Below are 22,727 nucleotides of genomic sequence, written 5' to 3'. Positions count from 1 at the left end.
CGATGCCAGAGCTGCTGAAAGGCATGGCCTTGAAATGGTACGTGGCCAACAATCGGCACTGGACGGCGTGGGCGACATTCGTGCGCAGCTTCCAGGAGTTTTTCCTGCCCAGAGGCTATCTGGAGAAGCTGGAGGATGACGTCAAACGCCGGAGGCAGATGGTAGATGAGTGCTTCAAAGTCTACATGGTGGAGATGCAGACTCTCATGCGGCCTCTGCGCTATGGAGCAGACCGCGAAATGAAGCTGATATACAATAACAGCCTGCCCGATCTGCGCGCTTACGCCAGGCCGTATCAATTTCACAATCTAGTGGAATTGATGCACCTGGCAGATGAGTTCGAGGAGCTGGAGAAGGACCGCGAGAGGTTGCGGCAACAGCCACGGCCTGGCCGGACACGACTGATGGCCATGGACGACGCTGGAGGCGATGTGGAGTATCGCCGCATGGAGGATGAGGCAAAGCCTTCGCCTGCGCCAAGGACAGGCACAGCCGGAGCACGAACACACATCCCGAATCCAGCCAGGGCATGTCGAGTGTGTGGTCAGGAGGGGCACCGCGCGTTTACGTGTCGCAACAAGGCGCTGGATTTCTGCTGGCAGTGCGGGCGCATTGGAGTGAGAACGTTTGCCTGTTGCCAGTCGGGAAACGAGCAGCGGCACCCGCCATCCAGGGGCGAGCGGGAGCAGCAGCCAGGAGCCCCCAGGTATTAATGGGCAGTCTTCAGGACGAAGGCAGCCGGCTGACGGCGATCGTGGCCATTGGAGTCTCACAGCAGAAGGCCACGATTGACACGGGAGCCTCGAGCAGCTTCATCAGTGAGAGGCTCGCTGAGAAGCTCGGAGGAGTGGGCGTGGTGCGCGCCACACGGCGGTGCATACGCTTGGCGGACGGCAGTTGCAGTCAGGTGGACTCGCAGCTGGAGACGACGATCAGCCTGGGAAATCAGCAAATCCAGATACCGTTGCTGATCCTGCCAGGAGTGATCGACGATTTGGTGCTAGGCTGGGATTTCTTGGCTAGTATAGGCACCACACTGGAGTGTGGCGGTTTGGCGATGAAAATTGGGCCAAGAGATCCCAAGCCAAGCCACCAACTGGAAGCGAAGTTATCGATGGTTGCTGTAAGCATGGAAGCGGGTCCCAAGACGCCACTGGAGGTGACTACTGATAGTCAAGAACGGCTTCATGTGGATAAGGAGGTGAAGGGCACCAACAGGACCAAAAAGCAACGGTATCTTCGACGCAGGAAAGACATGCGAAATGGGGTAGCAGATGCACTCTCTCGGCAGCTTCTGGAGAAAGAGGCGAGCCGCTTGGTCGCTAGTAAGGAGACGCCAGCTGGGACAGGATGTCGTTGGCTCACCAAGCTGCGCCAGGGTCTGCGCAAGGCACCACAAAAGTGGCCAGACTATCGCGAAGAGTCTGGAAACTTATATCGGCACAGTCCGCATCAAGCCGGCCACAAAAGTGTGGCGGCGTGGAAGCTGTGTGTGCCTACGGAGCGGCGCAAGCAAGTACTGGCAGAGAGCCACGATGCAGTCGCCGCTGGCCACCTTGGGAGCCGAAAAACAATTGCTCGGGTGGCCGCACGATACTACTGGCCCGGTATGTATCGGGATGCGCGGGCGTACGTGCAGCGTTGCAAGCGGTGTCAGAACTGCAAGACTAGTCAGCCGCCTGCAGCTGGGCAGAGGCTGAATCAAGTGCGTCGGAACCTGGAGAGAGCTGGACAGGATCAGGCGCGGCATTACAATCTACGGAGGCGGCAGTGGAAGCCGGCCGTAGGTGACAAGGTGTGGGCAAAGGAACGCCACTTGTCTAATGCCGCAGAGGGATTCGCAGCAAAACTGGCGCCACGCTATGGAGGGCCATATATAGTGGCCAGTTTTGTGTCTCCAGTCATCTGCCGGATAAGGTCGGAGGCAGAGAAGCGGACCAGGACGGCGCATGTGGCGGATCTCAAGCCGTGGAGAGGAGACACGGGTGAGCAATAGAGCCGTTTTGTTTTTTTTTTTTCCAAAAAAAAAAGGGAGTGAACACACAGCGAAGTGTATTGCTTCTCATAAAAAAATAAAGAAGAAGAGAAAAAAAATATAAGACGACAAAATTTTGCTCAAAAATGCATAATTTCGGCTGCGAAACGCATCTGTGACTGGAAAACCACAGTTGCCACCAGGAAAATTACGGTATGTGGGTGCGCAACAACAATTTGTTTGAACTGCGCGCGCACGACAGCAAGCAGTGTACAGTACTGCGCCGAAAAACTTAGCTGTCGGTGCATGCGCAATGCATAGATACAACAACAAAGCAGTGCATGCGCAAGCAACACTCATATACGGTACATGCGCAACAACAACGCGCGCAGCTGAAATTAGGTATTAATCGCACGAAAACGAAAAGCGGAAAACAAAAACAAAGCCGCACGCATTCCAGGCGAAAGCATTTCGGCACACACACACACAGCGAAGCGAGAGCGAGCGAGCGTAGGCAAGGGTCAAGGGCCTACGTCGGCTGCCCAGCGATCACTAGCGCACGAAGATGTCAAAGCGAGCGACATCTAAAACCGCCAACAACAAAGTGTACAGCGACATCTAAAACCGCCAACAACAAAATGTACAGAGACATATAAAACAATCACTACCAAAGAGATACATAAAACGGCCAACAACAATGCAACGCAGCAGAAGAGCTTGCATTTGGTTGTTCGGCCACCGAAGGGCTATGTATGCATGTGTAGGTGAGAGTGGGGAAAACGGTATTAAGGCGATACCGTAGCCTGCCTGGAATTCAGCCATAAGGCAGGGAAAGCTAGAGTGGGCTGAACCGAGGACACAGGAGCCGTTATATGCTGCCGTCTACGCAGCCGGCGGCGCGGCAGCATAAGGGTATAAAATGGGCAGGCGAGCTTTGGCTCGGCCTATTTGGTGAAAAGTGACAATGGAAAGTGGACGCATCGCAAGAGATACCTTCGATCTGGGCATCGGCCGGGTACACCCTGCCGATCCTCGGTTGCTGGCCAGCGACTACGCTGGAGCGGCACGTGGAGCGAACAGGGTGGACACACCGGTGTCCAGACCACGAGCGCGCAGGAGTAGAACGCGGCTGCCGCCGGTGAGACTGCCGTTTCACCCACACCGGCAGCCGAAGAGACGGCTACGACGCCATCGGCCGTATTTGGAGCTGGAGCCGTCAACCAGCGAAGAGGAGAGCGTGGCCACGGATGGCTCGTGGTCGCCAGGTAGCTGGATCTCCGAGTCGGAGGACAGGGCATGGTCACCGGTGAGCTCGCCCAGTGGCGCAGCCTGGGAGGAGCGGCAGGAGGAGGAGCGGTGGGACGAGTCGCTGGTCAGCGACTACGTCCGCAACGGGCGATATTCACCAACGCGTCCGTTATGGCGCCCACCGCGTCCGCCCCCGCCTCACCGCGCGCTGCAGAGCAGCGAAGAGGAAGAGGAAGAAGAGCAGCCGATCATCATTATCGACAGCGACGAGGACGAGGTGGGCGAGCAGGATGACATAATTGTGATCTCCGATTCGGAGGAGGGAGAAACACCGGAACCTCCGCGGGTAAGTGCCAGCTACGCTGGAAAGGTGGTGGGGGGTCGCTTGGAGCATCGCGCCGAGGTTGTCATAACATGGAGCGAACCCCTCACCACGAAGCCCGCGGGGTTCATATTAGAAGAAGTGTCGCCTCCAGAGACGCCACCACAGGCGACACCGCCGCCGCCCATACCGCAGGAGACGCCACCACAGGCGACGCCGCAACAGGCGACCGCGCCGCCGCCCACGCCACCGGAGACGTCGATGGACGCCGACGAGGAGTGGCGGCCGATTCGATTGCCCGCCCGGCCAGCGTTACAACGCCAGGTGTCGGAGCCGGCGCCGCCACCACCCCAGAGGCCTACGCTACAGCGGCAGGTCTCTTGGCCCGACGCGGGAGCAGCACAATGGGTGGAGTTGCGGCGTGAGGAGTGGCCGGAGGAAGTGGAGCAACACGCTGCCCGGATAGAGGCCCAGGGCAGCGGGCGCACCGCCCGCATCGTCTGGGCAAGGGGCACGAAGTACAGGGTGCGGCGGACACGTATCGGATGCCGGGCATTCAAATATGTCTAAAAAAAGAGAGAAGTGTACACGATATATCAGAATAAAAAAAAAATAAAAATAAAATATATCTATACATACATAAAACACATAGTTACAGCTTTGGGTTGCCCATTGAGAGATTGGACCACCATCGATGCCTGCCACGCGACGAATCCAACCGGTTGTCTGTGCTGGGGCGTAGGCGCGTTTTGTTGGCCGATCCTCGCGCACTGGCCAGCGACTTTGCTGGAGCTGTGCGCGAATGAGGAGTGAGCCGCAAAATAGCAGCCGGCGCCAAAGTTCGACACCGGTGGCAGTTGCGAACGACATCGATGTGGCCAGCTCTCAACAGCAATCCAACTATGTGTCTGCAGCGCCGCAACGGAGACATAGACATAGCGGCATCCAGGAGGGCAGCTGCTAACATGGTCGACGAGGGATATGGTGAGGCAGGTGGCCGCCGCACGAGTGCCAAAGCCACCGGAGACTGCAGAACCAACAGGTGAGTTGTGCAGGAGCGTCCGGCGTGGGCGGAGGCAGCGGCGGCCCATATTGCACGCGGGCATGCAGTCAGAGATGTGGCTGTTTGCTGTGAGAGGGTGACTACAGACGCCTGCCACGCGAATGGCTCCACCGGTCATGGATCGCCAGGTGTCGGTAAAGCTTGGCAACCGAATCCTCGCGCACTGGCCAGCGACTCCGCTGGAGCTGTGCGCGAAAGAGGAGTGGCCAACAAGCGCACCGACACCAAAGATCGAACACCGGTGCCCATTTGCGAACGACGTCTGTGGCCCGATCTCATAGCAGCAGTGCATGTAGTGACTGCGATGCCCCACCGGAGCATCTCCAAGGGCCCAAGAAGCAGCAGAAACCAGAAGAGAGATGTCTCCAACGGCGAGGGACAGCATGCACCAAATGGGCGAAATGGCCATTGCCGTGCGCGCGTGCGCCAATGCCACCGGGGGCTGTAAAACCGAGAGGCGAGTTTTGCAGCAGCGCCCGGCGTGGGCATTGGCAGCGGCAGGCCATCAGGTCAAGGGGCATAGAGGAAAAGATGCCCAACCTGAAAAACAATATTTTTATTAAAGTTTTGTCGAGACTTATAAAAATATTTGCCCATTCACTTACCGGCAGAGTGCAGCATTGCCAGCGGTAAGGGGAAAATACAGCTGTTAACATTAACAGAGTATTAACAGCAGCGATCAGCGCAAAATGGAGCATCGAGGGATGGAGCGACGCAAAACGGAGCAGCGCAGCGGAGGCGGGCGCCAAATTCAAACACGATGGTCTCGTGTTTTCCCGAAGGAAGAGGGGAGTGTGAGGAGCAATATAGGTATGCACGTATTAATGTATATAAACGTATGTATTTGCTGTGCGTTTATATGCATGTACGTGCATATACATGTTGCTCCACACAGCGACGCGAATACTGTAGGAGCGACCCTCGCACTGGAAAGGGGGTCAAAGTCCTGTTAGAGGCGGGCTCTTTCGCTCCTACAGATTCAGCAATGGGTTCGCGTCGCACGCACGACGATCATCGATGACCGTTAGCCGAGGTGCCGTTCGGGCCGGGTGAGAGCAGTGGACGTTTTCACTCGCATGGCAACAACGGTACTTCGGCCAATGGGAGGCTGCCACGCAATTTGGCGGGAAAGTGGCGTCACCCAGATCACGCCACTTTACCGTTTTATGGGCACGAGCAGCAGAAAGGCCCCGCTCCAGAGCCGAACAGGCCCCGTTACCACACGAGGCAGGGCCTGTGGCTGGGGTATAAAAGGCCACCAGCGGCTCCATACGAGGAGTCAGAAAAGAAGTCAAAAGAAGTAAAAGAAGTCGAAAATATACCTGTGAGAAGCTATATAGTGAAAGTGCGTGAAGAAAGTCAAGTGAAAGTCAACGCGAGTGGTAAATCAGGACTCCCAGGACATCGTGGGAACAGCAAGGACATCGAGGGAACAGCAAGGACACCCAGTGGGAATCCTTGCAGATCAGCAGCAGGCGCCGATCAGGACATCGGTGCATATCCGCAACGTAAGCGAGGCCTGCACACCTGGGTGAGTTCGCGTAGCCGTGCGTAAGAGAAGTGCGTGTGAGTGAACGAAGCTAGTGTTGTACTGTGAGTGAGCGAGATAGTAGGAGAGATCTGCATAGCTGGCGAGCCGCCAGAGTTTACAGATCCAGATCCTGGCGTTTCTCAAATCCTTACGGTGAGCTAGCGTGTTCAGCATAACACTCTCCCAGCCGGAGTGCGTTGAACAAGCGCTCAGTAGGTGTGCGTCGCTAAGCAAACCAGCGAGCCACATACATTTGCATAAGTGACTTGTACAATTCATATCTATTTAAGAAAATATACCATTACGCTATAAAACCTAAACCACAAGACTAATTAATTATCGCAGGGGCTTCAACAAATAAATTTGTTGGCAACGAATCCACAGTCAGCTGAAACTAGCCCAGCTTAGACTCGGGATAAACCGAAGGTTCGTTACAAACCACCAGCCCAAAGTGCAGCATAATCAGCAACACATGAGCCAGCAGAAACAGCACCAACAGCAGCAGCGAAAAAAAACAACACAAGCAGTAGTATCCTCTCCAGACAACGATATGCAAAATACTGCATCATCTGCAAATCCTGACAAGGCTCCGCATAACTCCATACGCCCGCAGTTAGTGCTTGGCAAACCCCAGCACAAACGACCAGCAAACGCCAATGCAACAAAAAAGGCAACAACGAATAGCCTTCTACCTAAGGTGGAGGCAAGCGGCGGCAGCAACAGAGGCCCTTCGAGCAATCCTGCTGAAAAGCACCTGGCCTGCTTCCAAAATCGACTACGTGAAGAGCAGCAGCGCAACCAGCAACAGAAGACACAGCATCGTGTTGAGCCCGACTACCCAATATGGTTCAGTAAACTAGAAAATAAAATAGATCAATTAATAAATGTCATGATGCGCTTTATTGAACTCCAAACCGCCAACAGTATGTTACCAGCACAACTCCATCAGCAGCAAAATCTACTTCAGCAGGCACTCAAACAGAGAAATGCAAGTAACGTAGCACCCATGGAGCTCGACACAGCCAATGACATGCCAAATGACGACTAGAGGTATTCCTATCCAGGCTCGCAATGGCACCCACACCAGTCCTCTGAACGCCAATTCTCTCAAAATTGCATTCTGGAATGCGGGTGGTGCGAGCAAAAAAATGCCAGAAATTGAGCTCTTTATGAAAAAAGAAAAAATACAGCTGATGATGCTGATCGAAACCAGGACAGCACCAAATTCTACAGCACTTGACGTACCTGGATATATCAAGTATGTAGCCACTGATCCCAACACAACCAGAAGAGGCGGGGTCGCAATCCTGGTCCGCTCTGACGTCAAGCATACCGCTCTACAACCAATCTGCGAGGCATACATCCAAAGCGCCCCAATTGCATTGGTACCTGAAATATCAAACAAAAAAGAAATGATAATCGTAGCGCCCGTCTATTGTCCGCCCTCATTCAAATGGTCCAGTAATCACTACAAAAGACTGCTCAATCACTTCGACAACTTGTCAGGGGAAGCTTCAACAGACTTCATAGTATGTGGCGACTGGAATGCCAAGCACTCTTGGTGGGGCAATCCACGCTCATGCCAGAGAGGCAAAGCTCTCTTCGAAGCTGTCCAATCACGAAGGCGCTTCAACATTCTTGCAACCGGAGGCGCAACACACTTCCCATACGCCCATCGGCCATTGATTTTGCTGTCTATGGTAGCATGAATGGCATGCGCATGAACATACAATCCACAACTGACCTGGACTCGGATCACCTTCCACTGAAAGTTGACCTGTTCGCCACAAGTTAACATCGACCAGAGAGCCCAGCAAATAGGGCTACGCGCCTCAAGATTCCAGTAGCGAGAATAAGGCAATTCCAAGATGCGCTAGATAGGCTGATACATCTAAAAACTGAGATCGGATCTAGAGCTGATGTTGATGACGCCATTGAAGTGTTCCTACGCAATATTCAAGAGGCTGCCGCTCTGACAACTCGCAACAATACTAATGGCAGCGCCCCGAACGGCCATGGCAGTCGACGTCGTCACCAGACCCTGTTACTGGATGAGCCCACAAAATCGCTCCTCGAATGGAAGCTGCGCTGTAAAAGGATCCTAATTGCCACACGGACTCCAGAGGCAAGAGCGCAGTACAGAGCGGCCCAGAATCGTCTCAAAAAGGCACTCTGGAAATTAAAAAATCAGAACATCAATAAGCAGTTTGAAGGCATCGACACCAACGACCAGTACAGCATGAGGAAACTGTGGCGACTTACGAAGACGATTAAAAGACAACCTCAGCCAAACTTACCTCTATGCCTGAGCGCCCCGCCATCAGCCGCTCTGCCACCAGCCACTCAGCCACCAAGCAGTCTGCAAAAATGGACCAAAACAACTGGTGAGAAGGTTGAAGCTTTTACCACACATCTTGAAGAAAGATTCTCACCCGTATTTGTCAATACGCCCGACGTCCAAGCAGCAGTACGCAGCGACCTGAGTCTGATTAGGCAGGCAAAAATGCAGCAACAACACCTCACGCGCCCAATTAGGCCAATAACAATGGTCGAGCTGAGGGCTGTCATCGGCAGTCTCGAGACAGCCAAAGCACCTGGGGATGATAGAATTGATAATAAACTTATTAAACAATTATCGCAGAAAGCACTGCTATACCTTCTATTAATATTCAACTCAATGCTACGACTTGAATACTTCCCCACCAAGTGGAAACATGCAGTGGTTACTATGATCCAAAAGCAAGGCAAGATATCCTCTGATGTTAAATCATATCGCCCGATCAGCCTAACTTCTGGCTTCGCCAAAGTTTTCGAAAAGCTGCTGCTCACCAGACTCTTTGAAGTTGAAGACTTTGCAAAAGCGGTGCCATCACACCAGTTTGGTTTCAGGCGGAATCATGGCACTGAACAGCAGCTGGCCCGGGTGACCCAGTTCATTCTGCGTGCCTATGAGCGCAAACAGTACTGCTCCGCCGTTTTCATTGATATCGCAGAGGCTTTTGACAGGGTATGGCATGAGGGTCTTCTTCTAAAGCTGGCCAAATTGCTGCCATTAAATCTATACAATATCCTGGAGAGCTACTTGGAGGTTAGGACATTTCTCGTCAGCTGCAACTTCCAGGATGGGCCGTGTATCTGCGGGCGTGCCACAGGGCAGCGTACTGGGCCCTATTCTGTACACTATCTTCTCCTCGGATATGCCACTGCCCTCCCAGGAGCATACGAATCGGATCGGCCTGCCACAAGAGGAAATGTTGCTGTCCACTTTTGCTGATGATACGGTCATCATGAGTGCAGCTGATTTGCCGGAAATGGCTGTTAGAGCCAATGAGAGGTACTTGCAACATTTCGAAAAATGGACTAAAAAATGGGCCATTAATCTTAATGCCAATAAGACAGGCCATGTCCTATTCACTCTAAGGCAAGTAAATCGGAGAGATAGACAAGTAACTCCTACAGTCTTTGGCAAAGCGATCCCATGCAAAAGCTCACACACATACTTGGGCATAATTCTGGACAGGAAACTCAACATGAAACAACATGTGGTGAGACTTAGGGCAAAGATCAGAACGAGGGCAGCAAAACTGGATTGGCTGATTGGCCGAGACAGCTTGCTGGCCAAGAGCTGCAAAGCTGTACTTATTAAACAACTAATTATGCCATTGTGGCAATACGGCCTGCCTATTTGGGGTGCCCTCACAACCGAATCGCAAATCAGACGTATCCAGGGCACACAAAATAAAATAATAAGAAGAGCGCTGCGAGTGCCCTGGCTCACACGCAACGTCACTACACATCTGAAATATGGATTCAAAACAGTTGAAGAGGTTTTTGAACAGGCAAGCAGTCGCCTCGCCAATTCCTTGGCTATCCACTGCAACCCCGAAGCACGAGGCCTAATAGAGAATCCATACGAGCCGCAGCGACTCCTCAGATCGAGATATATGACACAGCTGCAAAACCATATACTCCCACTGCAAGCACTAGGCACCCAGGCTACGCAAATTACCACTAATGGCAGACGACCAGTCGAGCAAGAAATGACCTCCCTACCTACACTGCTTCGTCTTGAAGCGGAAGAGCTGCAACGACAAGAGGCGGACAGGCAGGTAAACGAGCGTGCGGGGTGGCTATATGAGCTATTAACTGGCCAGCCACCAAGCAGACTATGTGAATCACTAATAAACAGCTACAGGAGAGACTATAGAGACGGGCGTATTACAAGAGCGGCGGCAGTGGCACGAGTGCAACGTCAACCACTGGCCATTAAGAAAATCATCGTACCTGACTATGATGAGGATCAAGATGACGTCCCTCTGGCAGCAGCAACAATAGCTCCAGCCCCAGTTCCAGCCCCAGTGATGATAGTCATAGCGACATCCCTGGAATCGGTGGCAGTGAATCCAACAACGACGACAGTACCAGCAACTCCAACTCCAATGCTGACAACAACTGAAGAACTCCAAACTGCGGCGACATCAACTACAGCGGTTGCGGCAGCACCTCTTACAACTCCAGTGCTAGAAGCAGCTATGCCGCGACAAACTACTGCTTCAACAACTCCAGCGACGATGGATGCACTAGCGGCCTCAACCTTAAACCAGACAGCAATGGAGGCACCACAAGCCATGGTGGCCACTACGACAATGGCGGCGACAATACCTACAACAATAGACGCTGGGTCTACAAAAGTCCTGCCATCATCGACTGCATCTCCATTGACTACGGACCCGTTGATCGACACAGCTGATCAAGAGGCATTGCTTGATGAAGGGCTAAAAGGAATTAGAATCAGGTTAGAACACGCCCTGGATGCTGACGAAAAGAGGATGGAGCAGCAACTAAGAGAAGTGCACCCCTCGTACTCACGTGTACATACCCTGAACAGACGTCCGCGCCACCAATGCCAGGGAATACAGCTGATATCCCGGCTCGTCCACTGGACACTAATTGCAGGACTGGTGAGAGTGCCTGCACATATTATGCCAGCTGCGTACGCTCTTTCTTTTCAGACTTTGTCCTGCACTGCTGGAAGATGCTCGAGGCGGCCACTTCGTCCCCATATGATGGTACCATGCACCTTCCACTTCTTGTGTCCGCCAGAAGTGACGACGGTGACGATCGCGGCGAATGCGACTGCAACAACGTTAACGCCATCAATAGCACCTCAAAGAAGAAGAAGAAGAGGGAGAATTAGAATGCGTATTTCAAACTGCTACGCCAATCAGCCAGTACAGCCATCAAACCAACTAATGCGCAGGCGGTTGCCTGGAATGAGAACTCATCCTGCCGCTGGTGACGTGGCTGCTCTTGGACCAATGCATACAGCTAGCGCTACACTGGCTGCACAAACTGCACTGCTACCAATAGTTTGCCTCGACGGCTGCATTCCTCTAAACACGCGGATTGCAATGAAGAGACGCAGCGCTGAGAGTAAAAAGAAAAAGTATATACTAGCCACTTAAATGCAATCACATTGTTAATATTAATATACTTATCTAATTGTAATGCCTGTTTGATACAATAATAGCCAGCACGTGTAATCAAGTGTGACCAGATCACACATAGCATGTAAATTAAGCTTTTTTGCTGTAAGTGTTAGATGTTAGTGTGCGGTGTTGCACAAAATGAGTAGACTTCAATAATCCCGTGGCGACGACCGACGTTCTTTATTATCAAAAATCAACTAAAGTACAGTGACATAAATTCTTATATCCAAAGCTAGCCCTAAACCCTGATTATGCTGACATTGCATATTTACGCGAGGCATCGCATTACTTCGGGCAACAACATTGTTGCGCGTTGGAGCCACTGCTGCTGTTGTGCAATATCCGCTGGGAACGGCTACATTCATGCTGACGGCGCGTGATCAATCTGAACATTTATGTTTTGCTGGTCGATTGTGTTAACTCCTCCCCCACTTAGATGAATGACGTCCTCGGCTTTCTTGAAACTGTTAATTAATGTTTGAAGATCACGTTGACGTTTGTTCCTCTGATGTCTTTGATAGAGTTTCATCGAAGCGTAGCAGGAGAGTAAAAGGATGGCCACGGTTAGCCCAGATACTATTGGCCTTCTTACTAGCCCTTCCTCTAGTTGAGCAATATCCCGCAGATTTTTTATGCTTATCTTCTGCAGGTATGGCAGGCTTGGTATCTCTTGGTGGTCTGTTATATTTAAGAGCGCAGATACCGCTGGTCCCGGGGATTTCCTCACGTAGTTTTTTTGGTTTTGGTATACGGTGTTGTTTACCTTTATCTTGTCGTCAAAGGTAAGGAGGAACGTCCCTTTTACCATCTGCTCGTTGACTGTAGCTGCTCCGTCGTTGATGATGATTACTCCATCGTCGACTATGGTTAGAGGTTCGAGGTGGCTGGGCCGAGTTGAACAATGTGCGGTGTCACCTGAGTGTAGCTGTTGAGCGCATGTTGTGTAGGGTGACTTCTTGCAGAACGTTATTGTGAGGGCTGTACTACAATTTCCTATTGATATTACATGATTTCCACAGTCAGCTAAATTGTAGTCTTCGGCGAAATTTATTATGATGCCGTTGTGTTGGACAGGGTATACGGTTAATTTTTTACATACTATGCTAGGCTTAGGATATCTTATAATGAAATGTAGAAAATTTTCGCTTAACAAAACTTTAATTTGAGATACTTCCATTAAGTCAGTAATAGTGATATTTATAGAGTGTTCATTAACAATGTTTTTTAAATCAGTGGAATCCAAAATGGAGGGGTTTACAATTCCAACCTTTGCAAGTGTTACTGATAGTATTAAGGTTTTTAACTCTGAGATAATTATTCTATTTCTTGTTAGCAGCGTTTCATATAAATGCTCTGTGTCTACTTGTTTTACTTTTGTGTTTTTTACTAGGAGGTTTACGGTGTCAGTTAGCTTATTAATTTGTTCCTGCATTTTTGTGTTTATGGTTATCTGCCTATTTTCTGACTCTACAAGTTCATTCTGTGTAAATTTTAGTTTCTCGAAATCATCATGGTCTGGCGTGCCAGCTACGACCTTTAGAACGGTGCCTAGCATATTGATACTCCTAGCATGTCTATGGTGGACATTTACTGTAGCTATTAATGTTTCTATATGTTGTATGTCTGCGTCTAATAACATTCTCATATGTGATCGGGGGAAATGGTTTGCTAATTCTTTCGTATTTTTTACTATTTCTGAGTATAGGGTAAGGTTGGTTGAGTGCTTCAAGTATTGGAAATCCGTCCAAATGGTTACGTATCCGTCCAAGATCGGTATGTAGTCCATGTTAGTATAGTCAGTCAATTTCGCTGTTATCGTTGTAGCAAAAAGAAGTATAGTCCAAATCCTAAAAAGATAAAAAAGGGAATTTAATGTTTTGCCTATCTTAGATTGTCCTTGTGGACCACCCTCCCTTTTATTAAGACTGTTGTCCCCAAGTCTGCGTCAATTTTGCCTTCGTTGTATAGTGGTGTCAGTTTGTTCCCTAAGCGTCTGTTTGTTTTTTCCAAAACTGTGTCGCCTATTTGGAATTGTCTATTGTGTCTTGTTTCGTTTACTCTATTTGTTAGGAGTTGTTGTGCCTTTTGAATTTTATTTCCTATCTCTATTTCGAGTTCTGGGGAGGATGAGTGGATTATATCGATTGGTCGTTTGTCCGTTACTGAGTGAATTGTATTGTTATATTCGATAGTTGCTTGAAGTATCGTTTCAACAGTGTCAGTAATTTTTCTTTGAGCTGTTAGGCATCTTGCAATGTCACCGAGGGTGCTATGGAATCTCTCGACTTGTCCGTTTGATGTACTATGGAGTGGTGGGGCATTTACGATTTGAATGTTATATTGATTGTTTAGCAGAGATTTTATTGTTTCGGACTTTATGGAGGGCTCGTTATCGCAATAGATCGTCTTGGTATGCCGGTAAAAATTTACAAGTTGTAAAATTGCTGATTGTATGTCAATTATTGTCCTTGAAGCGATGGGTTGAACAATTGCAAATTTTGAAAATTTATCTATGCACGTAAGGAAGTATTTTTTATTGGTTGAGTATATGTCTATGTGTAGTATTTCGCCCACATAGGAAGGTATGGGTGTTTCTCCAAGTATTTGTTTTTGTGGGTGACGATTGTACTTAGCTGTTTTACAAATTTTACAATTTGAAACAACTTCGTTCGTTAATTTTGTCATTTTCGGAAAAAAATAGTCTTGTAAAATCTGCTTCACATTTTCTTGGGCTGCTCTGTGAGCCCGATTGTGTTCTGTTGCAATTATTTCTTTCTGTCCGTTTTTATCAAAAATGTCATTTACTATGTACTTTGTATATCGAAATGTTGTTGTTGGAAAAGTTTCTATTAGTTTATGTTGTATGAATGCTAATATTGGTAACTCGCAATGGATTGCATTTACGACATCTTTTTTGACTACATCGCAAACTCTTTTGATTAACGAGTCTCTGTTTGAGAAATGAATTGTATGTCGGATTTTCTTACCAAATAGGATAACTGTACGATCAGAGGCTATATTATTTTCTTCTATTATAATTTGGTTTTGGAAACAGTTGATTGGTTTGTCTGTTGTGTCTATGGTGTATGTGAGCGATATTTCGCTGTGAATTGTGGCTCTGTCTGACTGTACATCGTCCTCTAGGGCATGAATATTATGCCGTGACAGTGCGTCCGCAACGTAGTTCTCCTTCCCTGGCTTGTAATAGATGTTTGCGTTATATTCATCTATAAAAGCTTTCCAACGCCTGATTTTTGCGTTCGGGTTTCGGTCGGATACTGCAAACGTCAGAGGCTGATGGTCCGTAAAGATATTTAAATTTTTTACCCCATATAGATAATTTCGGAGGTTTTTTAAAGCCCAAACTATTGCAAGTAGTTCCCTCTCATTTGTTGCAAAGATAAGCTCTCTATCCTTTAATGTTCTTGATATCATGGTGATTGGTTTTCCACCTTGTGACAGAACTGCCCCAAGACCAGAGGATGAAGCGTCCGTTGTTAAATCAAACGGCTTCTTGTAGTCAGGGTAGAGCAACATTACATTTTCGGATGCAAGAACCTCTTTTAGCTTCTCGAATGCCGCATGTTGACTCTCGTCAAATTTTACTGGAATTTTTTTGGATTGTCCGGCGCTCACTTTGCCATTTTGGCCTTTTAAGATGTCGCTTATAGGTTTTGCTATAGACGCGAAGTCCTTGATGAAACACCTATAGTAGCTTGCCAACCCAAGGAATGATCTGACGTTAAACAAAGTTGTTGGTACTTCATAGTTACGAATCGCTTCAACTTTACTTGGACATGTCTTTATACCATTACTTGAGACTACGAAACCTAGGTATTCTACACTTTCTTTGAAAAAGTGCGACTTTTCTGGTGAAACTCTCATGTTGGCCTCGTATAGTTTATCTAGGACCCAGGCGATATGCTTGACATGGCTTTCCATATTTTCAGAAAAAATGATTACGTCGTCTACGTAAACATAACAAGATTTTCCAATTTGCTCTCTGAGCACATCGTCAATGGCTCTCTGAAAAATACTAGGTGCATTTTTCAAGCCAAAAGGGAGCCTGCAGAACTCATACTTTCCGCTTCCTACAGAAAAGGCTGTTTTTTCTCTATCTTTTTCGGCAAGTAAAATCTGGTGGAATCCGGATTTTAAATCTAGTGTTGTAAAGTACTTTGCTGTGCCTAAGTTGGATAAAATGGAGGCTATATTGGGAATGGGGTATTTGTCATCTATTGTCTTTTTGTTTAGTTTTCTGAAGTCTATAACTAAACGTTTCTTTTTTCTTCCCTGCTCGTCGGTACCTTTTTTATCTACAACCCACACGGGGTTATTGTATGGTGACTGGGACGGACGTATTATACCGTTTTCTAACAGATCTTGAGTTTCTGTGTTTACGAATTCTGATACGCCCATTGGGTATGGATATAATTTTGAATAAATGGGATTCTCGTCCTCTGTTCTAATAGTTGCAATGACATTTGTATTATACGGAAGCGCTTCATTTGGTTCCGCAAATACTCCTGCTCGGGCTTTGAGCATTGTTTGAAATTCCGTTGTTATAGCCTGAGGGGCTTCTATTTCTTTGACACTTGTGAAATTTACGGCTGGGCATTTTAGAAAGTTAATGGTCTCAGAACCATAGTTTGTTGTTAGTTTCTTATTTTTGAAGTCTAATAAAACGTTGGTTTGGTTTAGTAGGTCAAGTCCGATTATACCATCGAATGTCGTGAGGTTTGGTAATAAGAAAAATGTTGTCTTGGTATTAAAAAGGTGCATTATGCATTTCTTGTCAACTACGTTGTGGCCATGGATTGATTTTAATCGAAAGGGTTTTTCTACCGGCGTAATATTTTTTAGTTCTTTTAATGGTCTCACGTAATTCTTTGAGGCTCCGGTATCTATTAGCAACTTTATGGTTTTCCCTGCTATCGTTCTCTCTATGAACGGGAGCAGGGATTTATTCCTAAAAAATTGACCTGGTCGTATTCGTCCAATTCATTGTCAACGTCTTCTGTCTCGGTTTCTGCGATCGCTTGGTATTCGCTATTGTCCTGCTCGTATTCTGTATCTTCTGTTCCTAGGTGGTTAACTCTTTGCTGTTTCGGTCCTGTGAACCGTGCGCTACCGCTGTTTGGTCGTTTGTTTGCCTGTCCCTGGTTATTGTAGTTTTCGTATTGAGTGCGTCGTTGTTGATTTGGCCACTGAGTCTGTTTCGAGAAGGTCGCGTTTTGTTGGTGTTGCGTAGCCTGTCTGAAGCGAGAAGATGAGTCAACGTCCATTGGTTCTACCTGTTCTTGTCGTGGTGAGAATTCTGGTCTTTTGTAGTGTGGGCTTTTTCCTGGTTGGTTGTGTTTTGGGTCTTGAGCTAGAGTCTTGTCTCTGACTTGCTGTCTTTGTTCGATCTTCTGCGCTTTTTCTTCTATACTGCGGGCGAAATTTGTGGCGAACATATAACGTTCATGATTTGACTCAACTTCTTGAGCCAATGCCAATGCAGAGGGAAGATCAATTGGTCTAGCTGAGAATAGGACATCACTTAAGGCCTTCCTGGTTCCTGAGATGAATACTCGCAGGGCGTCTGCTCTATATTTCTCATTTAGCGAAGAGGCAACGGTGGTGTCGTAGGTCATGATTGTCTTATTTATAAGTAAAGTCAGTTTCTTTTCTACCTCGTCGTAGTACTGCAGTAGTGTCAAATTTCCTTGGCGGAGTGTTGACATCTCCTGTTCAATTAAGTATATCGGTCGTTTGTCGGAGTACGTGAAATCTAACCGATTTATAATGGCCTTAAAATTTAGAGGAGTGTCGAAAGAAGAGAGTACCATATCAGCAGCGTTCTTAATTTTGTTTCTTAATATTCCCAAAGCTTGATAATGCTTTGAGCTACCATCGTATTTCTCATATACCTTGTATGCGATATGCGCAGCCTTTCTCCAAGATACATAAGTTTCGCTTTTTCCTTCAAAGTCCGGGAGGGACTTCATGATGTCAAGGGTTTCGTTGCAAATAACACCTATTTTGATTTCTGCCTCCTTGAAAGTTTCTACCTCGGGTGCGCTAACCTGTACTGAATTTATACGTTGTTCAATTTCGTTTAATTTTCTATCAAAGCTATCTTTTTGAGCAGCTAAAGCGCTTGCGACTGCGCCTTCTACTATAGCTTTTAATTGATCTGAATTCAAAGCCATTTTTAAATTTTCTGTGTTGTAAATTTTTCGAAAATTTGTTATTAAATCTTGTATTTCACTATCACTCATAGGGCAAGTAAAGACAGGGAATTTTGCGTGCTGCGTTTTTTGTTATTAATAATTAATATTTAAAGGTTGAAATTGTATTTTTATTTGTTTTTACTCCTTAATTTCTTTTTTTGCAATGAACACTCTACTCACATGTTCTTATATTATGTTAGTAGACTGTATGTTGTGTGTTTCTTCGCTGATGAGCCGCTTCGTGGTGGGTGTCTTCGCTGCGTACTGTTTCGTTTTATGCTGCTTTCGCTGGTGATCTGCTTCGTCTTTGTTCTTGTCTCTTCGCTGAGTGCTGGCTTTCGTTTGTGTGTCTATAACGCGTGACTTCTTCGTCTAATGGGAAATCATGCTATCTTTTTTTCGTTAAATTATCGTACCAGTGTGAAATGAGTTTCAGTTGTCTTGCTCTGTTTTTTGTTTGCACCTGTGTATTTAGTATCACTTGCTTGCTTGTTTATATAACTCACTCATTGATCGGCTTGTTTTTTTGTTTTTTTTTTTTTTTTTTGTTTTGTATGTTTTTTTTTTTTTGGGTTCGTTGTTCGGTCGGGCTCCCACTTCTCTTCCGTCTGCCTCTTGTATAGGTGTTATTTGAATTATAAAAAATTTTTTGTTTCCAGTTAAAGCGTAGACTTCAATTTCCGTTGGCGACGACCGACGTTCTTTATTATCAAAAATCAACTAAAGTACAGTGACATAAATTCTTATATCCAAAGCTAGCCCTAAACCCTGATTATGCTGACATTGCATATTTACGCGAGGCATCGCATTACTTCGGGCAACAACATTGTTGCGCGTTGGAGCCACTGCTGCTGTTGTGCAATATCCGCTGGGAACGGCTACATTCATGCTGACGGCGCGTGATCAATCTGAACATTTATGTTTTGCTGGTCGATTGTGTTAACTTGTATATGTTTGTGTATGTGTGTGTGTGTTTGTGTATGTGTGTGTGTATGTGTATGTGTGTGTGTGTATGCGTTTGTGTATGTATGCGTGTGTGTGTGTATGTGTGTCTGTATGCGTGTGTGTGTATGTATGCCTGTGTGTGCGTACGTGCCTGTGTGTGTGTGTGTGCGTGTTTCTTGTGTAAGCTGAAAGACGCGAAAAATTATTGAAATATCTATTGCTCCAAGGGTTCAGGGGATCTCGTAGTCGAGCAGTCTCGACTAGAGCTTTCTTACTGGTTTATCTATAAAAAACCTTATCGAAAACCAGTTATAAAATTATATCTTCTACACCTTTATTGCTAGTCTCCAAATATTTAATGTATGCTTATATGCAATTTATACAATTTCGATTTTTGTTAAGATTTACCCCTCACCCTTAAATTCATTTCAAATACTAGAGACTTGTGCTTTGGCAATTACATGCGCTCACTGCCGCCCATGCGTGTTTATGCTTGTGTGTGTATATGTATGTAATTGTTTGTGTGTGCGTGTGTGTGTGTGTGTGTGTGTGTATGTGTGTGTATGTATGCCTGTGTGTATGTATGCTTGTGCGTGCGTGCGTGTGTGTGTGTGTGTGTTTCTTGTGTAAGCTGAAAGACGCGAAAAATTATTGAAATAGCTATTACTCCAAGGGCTCAGGGGAACTCGTAGTCGAGTAGTCTCAACTATAGCTTTCTTACTTGTTACTTTTGCCTTACCGTAAAGGTGATTTTTGAGGGCTTTTAGTGCCCAAATAATCGCCAACATTTCTTTTTCATTAGTGGCATAATTTTCATCAGATTTTGACAATGTTCTTGAAAGGAAGCATATGGGTCGTTTATTCTGAGATAAGACTGCTCCAATTGCATAATTGGGTGCGTCTGTTGTAAATTGAAATTCCCTATTAAAATCTGGGTATTGTAAAATGACTTCATTGGATATTAGAGCGTTTTTGATTGTATCAAAGGAATCAATGGCTTCTTGATTGAGATTAATTAGTTTTTTTGAAGACTGGCTTTTGGACACTCGTCTATCCTCCCCTCTTAAAAGAGAGCTAAGTGGTTTTGCCAACTTATTGAAATCTCTTATGAACCTTCTATAGTAGCTAGAGAGTCCGAGGAAAGATCTCAAATCTTTAAGTGTTTTTGGATAGGGATATTTGGCTATGGTTGCTATTTTGTCTGGGTTAGTCTCGACGCCTTTATCTGAGAGGACAAAGCCGAGAAATTCTACTTTATCTGTAAAGATCTCGCGTTTGTCTAACTGGCATTTCATGTTACCGTCTTGAAGAGTTCGACAAATTGTGTCAAGATTTTCTGCATGGGTTCCATTATCTTTGCTAAATATGATAATATCATCTATGTATATGAAGCATATCTTGCCGATATGATCACGAAGAATGTCGTCTAGTGCTCTTTGAAAAATAGAAGGTGTGTTTTTCAGACCGAAAGGGAGTCGTGTAAACTCGTATTTTCCGTTGTTTACGGAGAAGGCGGTCTTTTCGATATCTGCTTCTTTTAATGGAATTTGGTTGAAACCACTTTTTAGGTCAAGCACTGAAAAAATGTTATTATTTCCAAGTTGTGCTAGTACTTCATTTATTTCTGGAATAGGGTATTTATCTGCTATTGTTTCTTTATTAAGCTTTCTGTAATAAATAACCATTCTATACTTTTTCTCTTGGGATGCATCCATTTTTTTGGGAACAATCCACACGGGTGAATTGTAGGGTGATCGGGATGAGCGAATAATTCCGTCCTCTAAAAGTTCCCGTATTTGTTCATGGACTTCGTCTTTTAAAGACATTGGGAATTGATAAAATTTCGAATATATGGGTGAATCTGTCTTGGTTCGAATTTCTGCTTTTACGTTTGTTGTGTAGGTTAATTTTTCATTTGGGGTGGCAAATAAATTGGGGTATTTCGTAACTAACTGTTTTAATCTTTGTTTCTGTTCGCTTTTCATGTGATCTGTCCGTGGTATGACAGTGTTAACTGCCTCGATTTTTTTCTGTCTAATAAACATGGTATCTTTAATTATTAATTGCTTTTTGCTGCTGTGGATTACTGCGTCTAGTTTTTTAAGGCTGTCGTTGCCCAGAATTGCGTCAAATGCTTTTAACGTAGGTAATAGGAAAAATTTTACTTGAATATCTCAAAGAATCTGTCAAAGAGATTAGCGATTTTATGGTGAGTTATTTTTATATTTCCGCCGACTGTTACGGCTTCGAAAGGCTTTTGATTGGGAATCGGGTTAGAAACTAGTTTGGGCTGTATGTAATTTCTGTTTGAACCTGTGTCTATTAGTATTTTAAGTATCTCCCCGCTTTTTGTCTGCATTCTATGTAAGGAAGCGAGGAGCTAGTTATTCTAAAAAGTTGATGCTAGCATGTTCAGTGGGGCTCTCTTGTTCGTCGTCATCTTGTTCTATTTATTGTGCGTACTCTTGTAGTGATTGTTCGTGTTCGGTCTGTTGTTCATAGCTTTCGATGGCCTGTCCGTATTCTTCCATAGTTATGTAGGCGTTGTGGTTGTCATTGTCGGGATATTCCTCTTCTGATTGAATATTAAAGTTTCTCTGTCTTTTATCGGTTGTATTTGCTATTGTTGGGGGTCTTTTCCCTGGTTCAAAATTTGGCCTGTTCATGTAATTTATCATCCATGTTTGGATGCTGTTGTCAACGTCCATTGGTTCGGGGCGTGGCTGTGGTTTGGGTGCTAATGGTCGGGGAAATACGTTTGTCTGAAGCGCTTGGAAAGGTTGTTGTCTATGGTATTGGTGTCCCTGATTCATGGTATTTGGCCATGCATGTTGCATTGGCACTTGAGCTCTGAAACCAATTGGTACAGTTCTCATCATCTGAGGGGAATATTGTGCGTATTGAACCATATGCGGTGGTAACATGGGTGGTGTTGCGTTTCAAGCTACGCTTTTGTGACCTGTTTGATGGCTTTTATTGAAGGCTATGTTTGTTTTATAGTTCTGATTTTCTAATTTTAAACATAAATGGAGGGCTGAGGGAAGGTCTGCTGGTTCCTTTATGCAAAGTCTACTCTCAAACCTCTGATGAAAGTGTCTAATGCTTTTTCTCTGTACATTTTCGTCATGAGTATTTCTGACTCTCTATTGAGTTCCATACATCCTACCTTGTTCAGTATTAAAGTCAGCTGGTTGTAGACAACCTGATAAAACTGTTCTACTGTCTGGTTGTTCCCCTGTATTAACATAGTCATCTCGTATTCTAATGTATTTATATCTCTTTTATCTGCATAGTGCAGTGTGAGACACTTGGAGATGGCATTTCAATTAAGGGGTACATTGCACGATTCGAGGGCCGCGTCGGCTTGGCCGATGATCTTATTTCTCACGGTATGCAAAATTCTATAGTACATTGGTGATCCAACTTGGCTTGCATATATGGAGAGTATGCGATCCACACTCTCTTTCCATGAGCTAAATTCGATTTTATTGCCGGAAAATTCCCTAAGACTTTTGACAATGTCTGGTACTCTGTTAAGGTCGTTCAAATTCATTTTTCATTTATTGTCTAATCGTCCACGTCATTGAATTCCCTGGAAGGGTTAACTATTTGTCTCACTAGCGTCGGAAGTTGTTCTGTCAAAATTTGAGCGACAGTGGCTGCAATCAACTGTTATGCGTTATTCGCCATGCCTCTGTTCTGTAAGTGTTCGTTCTGACGGTCTATATGTCGTTGTTGCTGTCTATTGATAATATGTGCACCTACTTGGGGGTTGTTCGACTAACACTTGGGGCCTAATCAAATTATTCTCGTTAGCCATACGTTATTAACTGCCTTTTATTGTGACTTTGATCTATTGTTTTATGTTTACAGGTGGATTTCTGATTGAATTTATTGATGTTAGTGTTAGTTTATGATTATCATTAGAACAACTTAATT

At 46.0% G+C, this 22,727-nt stretch overlaps 1 long non-coding RNA gene across 8 annotated transcripts; it reads right to left on the bottom strand.

Annotated features, from left to right (window-relative positions):
- Nucleotides 1-6,401: 6,401 nt before the first annotated feature.
- LOC149267694 (uncharacterized) lies at nucleotides 6,402-18,124 on the bottom strand. 8 transcript variants are annotated; one of them, XR_016271546.1, is made up of 9 exons: nucleotides 11,019-18,124; nucleotides 10,424-10,914; nucleotides 8,796-9,499; nucleotides 8,572-8,733; nucleotides 8,402-8,498; nucleotides 7,884-8,311; nucleotides 7,385-7,528; nucleotides 7,072-7,304; nucleotides 6,402-6,995 (listed from the first exon to the last, which is right to left on the bottom strand). It is a non-coding gene; the product is annotated as an uncharacterized LOC149267694 (long non-coding RNA). The 8 variants fall into 8 exon arrangements; XR_016271548.1 differs by lacking the exon at nucleotides 8,796-9,499 and having other exon boundaries at nucleotides 11,019-11,305; nucleotides 11,375-18,124; XR_016271543.1 differs by lacking the exon at nucleotides 8,796-9,499 and having other exon boundaries at nucleotides 11,019-11,566; nucleotides 11,634-18,124.
- Between the last annotated feature and the right edge of the window lie 4,603 nt (nucleotides 18,125-22,727).

The sequence above is a fragment of the Drosophila arizonae genome, unplaced genomic scaffold, assembly GCF_054131065.1.
Source record: "Drosophila arizonae isolate 15081-1271.41 unplaced genomic scaffold, UAZ_ARI_1.0 ARI_Backbone_47, whole genome shotgun sequence".
Lineage (NCBI taxonomy): Eukaryota > Metazoa > Arthropoda > Insecta > Diptera > Drosophilidae > Drosophila > Drosophila arizonae.
This window is presented reverse-complemented; position numbering and strand designations above follow the sequence as displayed.